At 38.1% G+C, this 10,882-nt stretch overlaps 1 pseudogene; it reads right to left on the bottom strand.

Moving 5' to 3' along the window:
• Positions 1-8,898: 8,898 nt before the first annotated feature.
• Positions 8,899-9,303, bottom strand: LOC118521120 (large ribosomal subunit protein eL33 pseudogene; annotated as a pseudogene).
• Positions 9,304-10,882: the final 1,579 nt, after the last annotated feature.

The following is a 10,882-nucleotide window of genomic DNA, read 5'->3' on the forward strand; positions in this document are numbered from 1 at the left end:
AACAAGGTGCCAAGCAGGGCCTTTCCTGAGACTTTAGGGGAGGATCTGTAGCCTTGCATTTTCCAGCTTTTGAGGGAAACTCCATCCCTTGGTTCCTGCTCCTTTCCTCCAATCCAAAATCAGAAAAGAGCAGATTAAGTCCTCCACTCTTTGTGTCTCTCTGAGCAACTGTAGCCAGAAAAGGTTCTCTACTTCCCAGAACTCATGTGATCAGATGGGGCATGTCTGGATAATTCAGGATAATCTGATGTCAATGTCTGTAAATTTAATCACTTCTGTAATATCCCTTTTGCCACATAAGGTAGTTGATTGACAGGGTGTGGACATCTTGGGGGACCATTATTCTGCCTACCACTTGTTACTGACTAACACAAGCATTTTATGTCTGGGAGCACCAGACCGACACAAAGTCATCAAATATTTCTGCCCCTTTTCTTGCTTTTCTTGATTTAGACAGTTGGGAGTGACCCAACTCAGCCTCAAACTGTTAATATCTGGGATATACACTTCTGAAGCCATCACCACACTATCTTTTAGATTAGATCTTCCAAGAACCCCCATTCCTTCCTGGAACTGTTGTGAATCCCTACTTGGACTCATAGCTCATGGCTAAATGTATTCCATCGATTGCCTCCTTCTGACTACCTTGTCAACATCGCCGTTTAGCTTTCCATTATTGGTTTCTTCTCCTTCAATTTTTTGGTCACTTTAAGCAGCTGCTGCTCTCTGGTGACCTACTGTATACCCCTAATGAAGACAAATCTTGACACTTGAATTTTGGCTTCCTGCTCTGGTTTCTAAACTCTTGCTTAAAAAAGGCAATTCTTACCTTGCCCTCTAAACTCTCTCTCTTGAGAGTCCTGCATGAGCCATGCAGCCACTTATTTAATCCCCCCCCAGTTGTCATTAACTACAGGGCTAACTTCATGGATAATCGACCACTGTGGTCACACAGGGCTCTGCATTAAGAAGAGGACCCTGTGCTAGACGTTTAATGCTGTGTGGTTACCACCTTGAAATTCTTCATAACTCCACCTTTGAATTTATGATCTGTTAGTAAAATCTGATAGAACAACTGAAGCATGCACTGGTGGCTTAGAGCCTCGATTCAATGTCATCTTGATTTCTGCTGCTTCTCTACCTCTCTGAGATGGGTTCTCTGCCACCTGTTTCCCCATCCCTGCCCAGTGACTTGTGCCATCTTTCTCCCTTGGCAGAGCCTGGAAGTGGATAAAGAGACAGCCAAACTCAGTGCCCCATTGCAGGATGGAGCCCTGGACACCGTTGAGGATCTGGGTTGCCCAGCCACTAATCCTGCCCAAGGAAGCATGTGCCCAGTCACTAATCATGCCCAAGGAAACATGACATTAATTAGCAAATAAAAAATAACCATGACAGCTACAGAAAGAGATTGCAAAAAGAAAGAAAGAAAAAGAAATTTTCCCTGCTTTTTGGCCATTCCATATATTTTTATTTTGTATTGTGCCCTACAAATTATGTAGTTGGCCCTGGTACTTCAGTTCAAGATTTCTCAACTTCAGCACTTTTGACATTTTGAGCCAGATAATGATTAGCCATGAGTTACGATCTTCTGAGTTGTAGGGTGTTTAGAAGCATCCTTACCCCCACTAGAGGCCAATAGCACCTCCACTCAATGTGGCAACCAAAAATGCCTCTAAACATTTCCAAATGCTCCCTGAAAGAGGGGTGTGGGGTCCGCCACAGTTGAAAATCACTGGTTTGGTTGCTAGAAATCAAATTCTTATTCTTGAGCTTCTGTTTGATAAAGGCATTGATATCTGTGCCCTAAATTTTAAATCAAACTACTCTTACTGTTTAATATCAAGTAAGATTGCAGGTTCTAAAGTCCACCCTGGATTTTTAACCTGGTTTTAACCTTGATTAGGAGTATTACTGTGGGCAAGTTATATAATCTCTTATAGCCTAGTTTTCTGACCATAATTAAAATAATAATAACAGTATCTACAGCAAAAGGTTGTTGTGAGAATTAAATGACATGATGTATGTAAAATTCTCAGCACAGTGTCTTGGATTGGCACATACTGAGTGCCACACCAATAAATGGTATTATTATTATCATAGCCAAATCCATCACTCCAAAAAACTACAGTGTTGGTTCCTTGGAAGTAAACTTTTTCTATTACTGATTTTCATTCACCTGTTCATTTTTTAGCATAATGACCGGTAGTTTTGCTCTTAGAAAGTATCAGTTTTCTTTGCCTATTGTTCTACAGTAATATCAGAGTCTTTCCTAGAGGTCACAGGGTCCTGATCCCAGAAGCCAACGTAGTTGCAACATTCCTTTCCTGCAGGGGAGCCCAAATGCCGTCTCTTTCCCTTTTATTCCACTGAAACCTCCTCCAGAATTTCTGTTTACAGCATGAGAACTGACTGAAATTCTCCTGTCATTTTCAGAGCAGAAACTGGTTGAGTCCAATTTAGGAGGGGTCTTTCCAGTTCATCCAGCAGACTCTTCTGGTTGTTGCATGGACTCACTTGAATGCCCCCACCCCCAAGAAAGGCCTCTTTCATTAGATAACAATTCAAAACATACAGAAGCAAATGGCTATTATTAAAAAAAGAAATACTGATTTCCTCAAATGAATAATAAATAATTCCAAATAAAGATCATGATGGCAGAGACACCTTGGTGGCTCAGTCGGTTAAGCGTCTGCCTTCAGCTCAGGTCATGATCCCAGGGATCATGGGTCCTGGGATTGAGTCCCACATCGGGCTCCTTGCTCGGTGAGGAGGAGCCTGCTTCTTCCTCTGCCTGCCACTCCCCTGCTTGTGCTCTCTCTCTGTGACAAATAAATAAATAAAATCTAAAAAAAAAAAAAAAGATCGTGATGACAAAGCATATGCGATGACTTCAGAAAGAACCTGTGAGGATGCATCACAAGAAAAATCCTTTTACAAATCACAACATTCACAGATGTGCAGAAAGTCAAAACTAACAGTGACTTAAAGTAACACTTCTCAGACACAGCTGCAGTAACAGAGCATTCCTATAAAAGTGAGTATTTGGATTAGATAGCATTGTCTTTACACACACACGCACACGCACGCACACACGTGCACTGTAATCTGGAATCATTGAATAAAGCACCATTATTTAGAGCAATAAAAGCTTCGATTCCTTTTTTTTCCTTTTTTAGTCAAATATTAAGCTAGAACTTATTCAGGCCAATCAAAGACTGGAAGTTATTCAGACTGACTGAGTCAGTCATTTAAGGGAATACCTTAAATCAGTTGCTTATTCTCAAGTTCTTTGCACATTTTTCCAACAAATTGAAGTTTTTAAACAAAATCCTTAATGAAACAAACAGATCTGGCTAATCACTAAATCTACTGAATGGTTTACTATTATATTCATAGAAAGAGCAGGGTTTTGTTCACTATGTTGGTAGTTTGATTCAGCTAAAGTTTGTATGTCCACAGCTCTCTGCACATGTCTCATTAACACACTTACCAGTTTGTATTCTAATTATGTGATCAATGTCCATCTGCCACACTAGACTGCCATCCCTTTATGCCAAAGTACCTGGCATATAGGTTAGGCCTCAAAACATATTCACTAATTTATGAATTATCTATGCTTCAACAATTTACAACTGGTTGATTTTTAATATACAAACGTAAACAGTAGAAGAAAAAGACGAAAATCTCAAAAGGCTGTACATAAGATGCATACCTGTTATTTTGAAAATTGCTTATAAATTCTTGAGATGAGGACATATGGTTCAGATTATTTAAAAAAGCACTAATATTGAACACAGACTTTTTTTTTTTTAAGGAGCAAAGGGGGAAATTTCATCATGACCCCCAAAACATGCTATTTACCTGATGTCAAAGAATAAACCTAAATCTTTAAAATTAAAATGTAAAATTAGAAACCTCTCCTTATTAGAAAAAAATTGTACTAATCTTCGTTGTATTTTGGGTAAGAACTTTTTCAAAACAGATGATGTTCCCTTCATAACCTAAAATGTTCCATGCATATTCATTTAGATTCCTAAGAGGATCTCATAATCTCATCCAAAAAAGATTTAATGATCCTTAATGGTTTCCAATGACACTTTGTCTTTGTCCCTTTCTCAACTGTGCAGATGACTTTAAGCATACAAATGTTTCTGCTCATGTTTTGACCTCTAACGTCTGTTGTATGATCACAGGGTTGAAAAGAAATCATTCTTCCTACAACTGTCATGAATTTTATATTCTTCTTTTACACATGGTAAAAAAAAAAAATGTACCTGGGTTTCCTTTATATATTTGTACCAGATTTTTAGAATAAAAAAAAAGGCAAAATAAAACAGGGGCACTTGTTGAGTCATAGAGGACAAGAAGGTACTGATTATGAAGAACCCTCTAAGCCTTTATAAGGATTTGGGGCCTGTTCCTAAAAACAGTGCGAAATCATGGAAAAGTCATTCGAAATGAGTAAAAACAAATCTGGGTTCAAATACAACTTAACTTCCACACAGTTCCCTCAGCTCTACAACAGACATAATAAGTGACTACTTCATTAGATTATGAGAATAAAGCGAATGTAAGTGATTTAGTACAGTACCTGACACCTAATTGAAACAGTTATAATACATCCAGTTCAACAGTTTATTTAGAAGTGCATATTATATAAAAATGAACCATTGATGGTTGAAGAGGATCTGGGAGTGGGAAGAGGGCAATGATTTCATTCTCCCTCCTGTTTCATTTCATTGCAATACAGAGTCCATCCTGGTCTGGTTTTAAGATGAAAACAAGCTCTCTCTTTCCAAGGCCCATATCCTCTGCTATTGGATGGTGGTTAGGAAGAGGGAAGATAGCTGTCAGTTTGCATTCCTGGGCATCTGTCTGTATTGGGATGGCATTCCTGGTCTCACACTGGCTCTGTTTTCATCTACCTCTGGTGGGCTCTACCAATATGGTGGCCTCATATAGACTGTGGGTGGCTTTTTGGGGATGCTTCATCTTCATTTCAATCCCATCGCAAATTGGTTATTCACTCAGAGAATGGCAACCACATCTCTGTGTGACCCTACAATAGTGTGTCTACCCTCAAGCCTTCCATGGATATTACGTTGCTTTGTTCTCTGCCACCAAGAGAGTTCAAAAGCTTTTGCCTCCTTCTTTATCCACTATGCTCCTTCCTGTAGAAACATGTCAGCTGTTAAGATCTTTTTAAGAAACCCCATGTGGGAAAGGCATTCTTTTCTCCCCAAGCACTCTGCACCAAGTTACAAACAATAGAGGAAAAATTTCCCTGTAACCCTCCCGGCTGTGAGATCTTTGGGTGAGATGTATGGATCATATTCTAAATTCACACACACACACACACACACACACACACACACACACACATATACACACACACTTAGCTCCAAGGAAAGCTATCAAACTTGCTCAAGAACTTCTTCATCCTGTTCCTACATGCTGTAATTTGAGTGTGCTTGCAGACTGCAAGATCCAGCCTGGGGCCAAGAGTCACTAAACACTCTTAGTGATTCTCTCTGAGCATAACTTCCCCTGACTAGTGAAAGTGTAGCGGTCAGAGAGGTTAGATACTTTCACCTGAACAGTTTGCTCCCCTCAAAGCAGATGTTCCTAGGCTATGGTTCTTCTCCCTGCAGCCCCACGCCCCCGGTGCCTCCTTATCTAACATAGGAGGGTTGGATGGTAAGAACAGCACGGCCAGTTCTGCCTTATTTTGATGAAAATATGGAGGATTCCTCCCCATCATTTTGGAAGGAACTGGGCCACTTCTTCACCTGGAAATAGAATAATTTAGGGTGTGGAGCAAAGATAAAGAAGCTATCATTTATACTCTGGAATAGAACAGAAAGGAGTAGGTTGAATGTTTTGAGCTAAAGCAGTGGCTCACATCAGAATGAGGGTGAAAAACAAATACCTAAAGGGGAGCTGGGGAGCATACTGCCTTAATAATCGGTACCCAGTTACTTGTGTGGGCTGTCAATACCTATTTTCTCCAAGGCTGCCGCATTTTGTGTACAATATAACAAAGCCATTTTAGAGTTAAGGAATATCACCCAAATCACATGCAACATTTTATTCCCTTTTGCATCATGAAGACATGGATTTCATGTCACAGACGGGACTTTCTTCATCACTTCATTGGCTTTGTTTGGGGAATCCTGCTGGTTACTCATTTAATCGTTGGCATGGCTCCCGCTGAATGCTAGTGCTGTGGCAATGGTAGCATCTTACAAGTTTTTCTGCTAGAATTGCTTTGCTAGGAATGGAAGCAAAATGAAAGCGGATATATTTTTAAAAATATACTTATATAATCGCATTCCAATTTCCCTTTTTTTCTTCATCCTTATTTGGGGCTTTTATTATTTAACTTATTAATATCTCTACTTGGTGATTGAAACTGTCACTGGCAAACCATGTATTTACAGTTGCAAGCAGTCAGGGAAAGTTACATTTTGTATTATCCTTAGGCATTATAAATTCCTGAGTGTTATGCAAAGCGTTACTAGAATGATTTGCACAACAGGGGGTTCAGTTTTTAATAAAAGTGACTCTTATTTTTAATTATAGCAATTAAGATCTTCTTATTGGCAGGAAGACTACTGCTTTGCAGTCTTGAGGTTTTGCTTCTGTGATTCCACTGGGCGTAGAATATATTCTACTCTTTGGGCTGTGGTTATTCCCATCCCAAGATTATTGAACATAGATAAGTAATATACAGAAGGCACAATTCTTCAAAAATATGTCTGCAGAACTGTTTTTATCTAGATGGGCTCAGATTCTTATCATATCATAGGAGAAGGAAAGAGAAGGCAGCAATGCATAAAGAATGAGTATGTATCTCTGTGGAAGATACTTGGTTGAAAATATTTTGTCACTATAACATATTGTGAATGGATATTACACTTCAGCTTGGGAACATGCTTGAACAATATGTTTTAAACAAATGACACGTTCATTTTCTCACCCTCTATATGTGATCCTCTTAAAGGAGAAAACTCATACAGGAATTAAAACTGCCAAAATGCCAAGTATGTGACAGTTCTATTTCTGTGGGAGACCTAATTAAACCCGAAATTTTCCAATATTTTTACCGACATCATTTATGTTGTAATTAACACTTTTTACTGGTAAAGATGGTTGTTTTCAGATGAAGTGTTTCATCTTGTTGTGGTTAAAACTACAAAACTGAAAGAATAAAACCATAATTACGAAAATTTCCTAGCCACAAGTTTGCACATGAGCCTGCTCTACACCTGAGCAACAACAAAAGGTAATTAAATGCAGACGAGGATGAGATTGCAGAATCGCAGAGCACTGCCTAGTGTTTCCATCTTTCTCGTATATTTTAACAATATTTGCAATTTGGCAAGCTATTTCGATGATGGCATTATTATAAACCTATAAAAATGTATATTTTGAGCAGATGGCACGGCAAACTACAACAGTGGAGATGATGAAGAATCAGAAAACTATATATAAATATTATGATGACACCTGGAAGTCTGTACAATTTATATAAAGTAGCATAACATTTGGGAACATATGAATCTGTAGTCTGATACACACACACACACACACACACACACACATCCTCTTAGATAAAAGTGTTAGGCTAGACTAGATACTATCACAAGGACCCAATAGGTAAATAATCAAAAGTATTTCTTAATAGTGCAATATTTGCAGTATGTATTTCTAAATTTCCATATTTCACCCAAATCTGTTTAAATAAAAAATATAATAAAGAATAAGAGCTCCACTTTTGGTAGTTTTCTTTTAAGTGGAACAAGGTTGGAATAAATGAAAAAAAAACCCTGATAGTTCCATCTTATTGGTCATCATAAAAAATGAGGAGAAAAAAAGACATAGCTGTTAAAGAATGATCTGATCGGTTGTATTGATGGGCAGAGAAAAAAGTGCAGAGAACCGTACCTCAAGTTGGCACAGGCCACTGAAAGCAAATTTGCTGTGAATGATGATAATTTGTACTGAAAGAAATTAGTGCCAATTTGATTAGGAATTGCCCTTCTGTTCAGATTTCAGTGGCTAATGTATCCTGTCGTGGTTACAGCTTTATCGAGGATATAGGAGTGAAACAAAAATGATTCAGAGAGGAAAGAATGATTATAGGGCACATTCTACCCTGGTTTGTATTTTTTTTTTTTTCTGGCCACAAAAAGGAACACAAAAGAGATGATATTTATTTTATCTTTCAGGAAGAACTATATATTTTCTCTACCTGCAGGGCATTATGATAATTTATCCTAAGCTTGAATGATGCATGGAATGAAAAGATTTCTAGCTCCTTTTTCCTCTTCATCTTATAAGTAAGAATAAGTGATCTTCCATTTTTTAAATAAATAACTTTTATACAGAACATACTCTGATTTGTAAAGTGCTTTCACAATTTTTATTTTACTTAATTTTCACAACAATTAAAACAAAGTCACAGGAACATTAACAGAATCTGGGTCCTCATGACAAGTATACTTTTCCTTATGTCCCTCATAGGGGAACTGAACCACCATGGCAGCTCTAATTGGCTCTCCTTCCATCAGTAAATCTGCACAGCTCTTCTAAACTTCTGCAGAGATTCTATAAATAGATCATACTCAGAATTTTCTTAACCATTACATGTCTGAGGTATTAAGAAAGTGTCAGCTCTCCCTTCATTATTATTAGATGACAAAGTTCACATCCCTTCTCCCTTGAGTTTTCAAGTATAATTTGTGCATATTCCATCGAAACCTATCAATCTTCAATTTGTGATATAAATCAACTTAGAAATTAATCATCACCTTTGTAAAAAATATTGTACAAGATGGGCAAAGCTAAGATAATAGGGAAGACGAAATAAAGAATATCTTTTTTTTTTTTTTACAAGAGAACAAATCTACACCTTTATTTACTTTTCATTAAATTTAAATCCTTAAGGGGTACAGCATCACACGGATTCTGTGGCCAATGGCTTTAGCAGGAAGGTTGCTTCGGAATTTGGCACGAACCATGCCACTGTTTCCATGAACACGAGTTACTTTTCCCCAGATTACTCTGGTTTTGTTTGGTTTGCCACCAGGAGTCACTGTGTTGTTCTTTGCTTTGTACACATAAGCACATCTCTTGCCTAGATAGAATTCCGTTTCATCTCGAGCATAAACACTTTTGATTTTAAGAAGAGCTGTGTGCTCCCTCTGGTTCTGGAGACCCCGCTTATAGCCAGCAAAAATGGCCTTGGACCAAAGCCTTCCAGACATTATTTGGCATTATAGGAGTCCTGTTCCCAGCAGGCCTCCACAGACTCCAAGATGGTGGAAAAAGAAAGCAAATAGAGAATATCTTAACCTGATCATTTATAAGACTCACTTTCTCCATTTAAGTCTCTCAAATACCATCTTTCCAGAGAAGACTTCATTCCCCACTCTAAATAACTTAGAGCCACACACACAACAACTTACACACCATACCATATACTCATCCCTGTTTTATTTTCCTTTAGAGCAATTATCACAACCCATGTTTTATTAGTACTTGTTTGCTTATTTTGTCTCTAATAGAATGTTATCTTGATAGGGTCAACCATATTGCCATAGATCTAAATAATGCCTGGCACATGTTACTTACAATAACTAACACTTAAAAGAGTTCTTGATACCTCATTCATTAATTTTGCAATGAAATAGATACTACTAGCTTCTCCATTTCAGATATGAGAAACCCGAGCACAGAGTGGTTAAGTACTTTGTCTAAGATCATGCAACTAGACCTGGTAGAGCTGCAATCTGAACCCAAAAAGTGTGGCCCCAGAGTCTATGCTTTAACCATGGTGTTGGAAATCCTTAAGTTATATGTTTGGATTAATAAATTGATTAATAAAATTTTATTATTAATTCTTGAGAAGAAAATAGACTTTATTGAAAAATGTGTCTGACTACCTATCACCCATGGCCTTAGCCCAAAATCAATTAATTTGGAACCTAAAAAGAGATGGGCATTTATTCAGGTCTTTCGTTTAAAATTCCCCTAAGCCACCCAGTCAAGAAACTTTATCGTTGGGGTGAGTGTGTGTGTGTGTGTGTGTGTGTGTGTGTGTGTGTGTGTGTTCCTGTACAGACTTACCTAATCTTTTATAAAATGAGACCTGCTATTAGCCAACTTGCTAATTAGGGTCATGTTTACCCTGCCAGAAAAACAAAGCATCTACTTGATTATTTAGAATTATTACTTCCCATGGTAAGATTCCAAGCACTTGAATTTCAGAACTGAGCCAATTATCTTCTAGGTCTCAGCCAGCATTCCACTCCTAGTCAGGGCAGAAACCGAGAGCTTGCCTTAAGTTACTAGGTTTTCTTTAGCTGACATGGTTTGCCACCAGGAGTCACTGTGTTGTTCTTTGCTTTGTACACATAAGCACATCTCTTGCCTAGATAGAATTCCGTTTCATCTCGAGCATAAACACTTTTGATTTTAAGAAGAGCTGTGTGCTCCCTCTGGTTCTGGAGACCCCGCTTATAGCCAGCAAAAATGGCCTTGGACCAAAGCCTTCCAGACATTATTTGGCATTATAGGAGTCCTGTTCCCAGCAGGCCTCCACAGACTCCAAGATGGTGGAAAAAGAAAGCAAATAGAGAATATCTTAACCTGATCATTTATAAGACTCACTTTCTCCATTTAAGTCTCTCAAATACCATCTTTCCAGAGAAGACTTCATTCCCCACTCTAAATAACTTAGAGCCACACACACAACAACTTACACACCATACCATATACTCATCCCTGTTTTATTTTCCTTTAGAGCAATTATCACAACCCATGTTTTATTAGTACTTGTTTGCTTATTTTGTCTCTAATAGAATGTTATCTTGAT

This window comes from Halichoerus grypus, chromosome 1, assembly GCF_964656455.1.
Source record: "Halichoerus grypus chromosome 1, mHalGry1.hap1.1, whole genome shotgun sequence".
Classification (NCBI taxonomy): domain Eukaryota; kingdom Metazoa; phylum Chordata; class Mammalia; order Carnivora; family Phocidae; genus Halichoerus; species Halichoerus grypus.